Source organism: Arachis hypogaea, chromosome 18 (assembly GCF_003086295.3).
Source record: "Arachis hypogaea cultivar Tifrunner chromosome 18, arahy.Tifrunner.gnm2.J5K5, whole genome shotgun sequence".
Lineage (NCBI taxonomy): Eukaryota > Viridiplantae > Streptophyta > Magnoliopsida > Fabales > Fabaceae > Arachis > Arachis hypogaea.
The window spans coordinates 78,294,859-78,298,573 of NC_092053.1; the positions used below are offsets into that span (position 1 = coordinate 78,294,859).

The 3,715-nt window shown below is 39.7% G+C and overlaps 1 non-coding gene across 1 annotated transcript; it reads right to left on the reverse strand.

Moving 5' to 3' along the window:
- Positions 1–3,209: 3,209 nt before the first annotated feature.
- Positions 3,210–3,316, reverse strand: LOC112774346 (small nucleolar RNA R71). Its single transcript, XR_003188840.1, has one exon. It is a non-coding gene; the product is annotated as a small nucleolar RNA R71 (small nucleolar RNA).
- Between the last annotated feature and the right edge of the window lie 399 nt (positions 3,317–3,715).

The following is a 3,715-nucleotide window of genomic DNA, read 5'->3' on the forward strand; positions in this document are numbered from 1 at the left end:
TAGTTTTCATTAGAATTATGCACTTTCTTGAGCTACAAGCAAGCTAATTGAGTAGATTTTCATGTTTCCCTTGATTGAACCAACCATATATGAATTCATGCCATTTCATGAGGTTTTGTGCTATATTTGTTGCATATTGTGGAAGATTGAATACCTCATGATTTTGAGCAAAGCTTTGATTAGTTTGGTTGATCAATGATAGGTGAAGAAGGCTTGGAGAAAGGTTGAAGCAAAGAGGAATGGCTAGAAGTGAAGAAAGGGATAAGTGAAAGTGGACTTGGAGGCATGAAGTTAGCCCCAACGTTAGCCCCCTAACTTGGAGGCTAACGTTGGGCATGAAGTACTCCCTGGGCTCCCACGTTTGAGCCAACGTTAGCCCCCTAACTTGGAGGCTAACGTTGGCACATGACATTGCAAAAGAGGTGGCCAACGTTAGCTCCAACGTTAGCCCCCTAACTTGGAGGCTAACGTTGGAACTTGAGAGTTTCTCCCCTGGGCACCAACGTTTGCGCCAACGTTAGCCCCCTAACTTGGAGGCTAACGTTGGCACATGAACCACAAAGGGAGGGGCACCAACGTTTGCGCCAACGTTAGCCCCCTAACTTGGAGGCTAACGTTGGCATCACTAGCATATAAGGAAGGCCAACGTTAGGGTCAAAGTTAGACCCCTAACATTGGCACCAACGTCCAAACCAGGGAATTTAGCTTGCTGATATGAAAAGTTAGGGTCAAAGTTAGACCCCTAACTTTGACCCTAACGTTGAGACCAACTTTGGCTAACTTCATTTCCGGTTCAATTGGTTCACTTCGGTTCTTCTTCAATCTTCAAAGAGCAATCAATCAAGGCCTCTTTCAACCCAATTCCACCAAGAACAAAGGCCCAACTCAAGGCTTGAAAATCATTTTGGAAAGTGTATAAATAGGATAAAATTCAAGTTATTAGGGGAGCTTTCCTTTTAGAATTTTGATAATAGTTTTTGGGAAGCTTTTGTTACGGAGTGAACTTGAATTTCTTTGTTTCCTTTTACTTGCAATTTCATTTTACACTTGTCTTGGATCTTGGATTGGAGAATTGAAGAAATTCTGTTTCAATCTCAATCTTGGATCTCTCTGTTTCTTTACTGTTAATTGAATTTCATTTCCGGTTCATTGTTCTTCATCTCTTTTCTTTGCAATTTACAATTTCCTTGCTATTGTTCTTGTTGGATCTAGGAAGGCATTGAGATCTAGACTTGGTTTTCTAGTCTCTGGGTCCTGAGATCTAAATTTCTCATTTCAATTCCCTGTTTATTGCTTTTTCTGTTCATTTACTTTACTGCTTCAAGATCCGGTTCAATCCCAATTCCCTTTCCCTCTTCTGTTTGATGCAATTTAATTTTTCCTTGTTTAAATTCTGCAAATCCATTCCCCAATTCCCTTTACATTTCAAGCAATTTATATTCCTTGCACTTTAAGATTCTGCAATTTACATTTCTTGCACTTTAAGTTTCTGCCATTTAATTTCTTGTTCTTTAAGTTTCAGCAATTTATTTCTTGTTCTCTTTACTTCAAAGCAATTTACATTCTGCAAGTCACACAATCATCAACCAAATCTTGATTCGCTTGACTAAATCAACCACTAAACTAAAATTGCTCAATCCTTCAATCCCTGTGGGATCGACCTCACTCCCGTGAGTTTTTATTACTTGATACGACCCGGTACACTTGCCGGTTGGATTGTGATGTTTAGTGAGAGATTCGTTTCTCACCAAAATATCTCATCAGTATGTGACTATAACCCTCTCAATACTTGATTTGGGAAATGCATGTGGTATAATCAGTGACCATACTTCATCTCTTCTCATGAGCAATTGACCAAGGAATTGGCTATTGATCAAGATTTGAGAGATTGAATTACAAGGAATTATGATTCAATCACTTAAGATTGCCAAGGAGATCAATGAATGCATTGATTGAGGAAGAGATGAAAATGAACTTGATCCGGAGAATGCAACATCTCCTAAGCCCAATGAACTCCCCATTTCTGATCTTACCCATTCTCTTTAATTCCTGCCATTTACTTTTATGAGCAATTACCCCATTCCCATTTAAGATTCTGCAATTTACTTTCCGCCATTTACATTCAGCTCTTTAATTCCAGCATTTACTGTTTCTGGTATTTACTTTCCCGCCATTTAATTTTCTGCAATTTTCAACTCAAATTCTGGTTCGCTCAACTAGAACATTCTTCTAATTAAAGTTGCTTGATCAATCAATCTCTGTGGGATTCGACCTCACTCTATTGTGAGTTTTTACTTGACGACGAATTCGGTACACTTACCGAAGGAAATTTGTTGCGAGACAAGTTTTCCGCGTATCAAGTTTATGGCGTCGTTGCCGGGGATTGATTTTGAATCAACAATGATTAAATTGGAGGATAACTAGATTGAGCATTTTTAGTTCGTTTGATTTAATTTTCTGTTTGAGTAATTTACTTTCAGTTTTAGTTAATTTCTTCCCTTCCCCCTACTTTTTCGTTTTTTTTAGTTATTTACAATTTAGTTCACTAACCCACTAACTGTTCGATATATTGCATCACTCACACTAACAGTAATTCTAACAGAAATACTTTCTGCATCTATTTTCCTTGCTTGTGCTTTGTTGGTTGTATGACAGGGAGAAGAAGTGGGGCTTCAACTTCCTTTGATTCTGAACCGGAGAGGACCTTCCTTAGATTAAGGAGGGAAGCAAGAGGAAAAAGAGTAGTTGGTGCTGAGGAAGAGGAGGAATACTTTGAACCAAACATGGAAGAAAACATGGAAAACCATCGTGAAGAAGAGGCTCACAACCATAGGGAGGATAGAAGAGTTTTAGGCTCTTACATCAATCCAAACCCAGGAAAATGTGGAAGTAGAATTCAAAAGTCAACCATCCACGCCAACAATTTTGAACTAAAATCACAGCTCATCACCCTTGTTCAGAACAACTGTTCATTTGGAGGAGGCGTCCAAGAAGACCCCAATCAACATCTAACCACCTTCCTGAGGATATGTGACACAGTGAAGTCTAATGGTGTTCATCCTGACGCCTATAGACTGCTCTTATTTCCATTCTCACTCAAGGATAAGGCAGCCAAGTGGCTGGAATCTTTTCCGAAGGAGAGTTTGACAACTTGGGAAGATATGGTGAACAAATTCTTAGCAAGATTCTATCCTCCTCAAAGAATCAACAGGCTGAGAGCTGAGGTCCAAACTTTCAGGCAACAAGATGGTGAGACTTTATATGAAGCATGGGAAAGGTTTAAGGACCTGACAAGGAGGTGTCCACCAGATATGTTCAATGAATGGGTGCAGCTACACATTTTCTATGAAGGCCTTTCTTATGAATCAAAGAAAGCAGTAGACCACTCATCCGGGGGATTTCTGAACAAGAAGAAGACCATTGAGGAGGCCATAGATGTCATTGAAACTGTAGCAGAAAATGACTATTTCTATGCTTCTGAAAGAGGGAACACTAGAAGAGTGATGGAGCTAAACAATGTAGATGCTCTGCTGGCCTAAAATAAGCTCATTACTAAGCAGCTGGCTGACCTCAACAAGAAGATGGAGAGGAACCAAGTAGCAGCAATCACCACTTCATTAGCAACCCAAGAAGGAGTGAATGAAGAAGCAGAGGGTAGTCAGGAGAAAGCCAACTACATTGGGAATTCATCTAGGCAAAACCATGATCCATACTC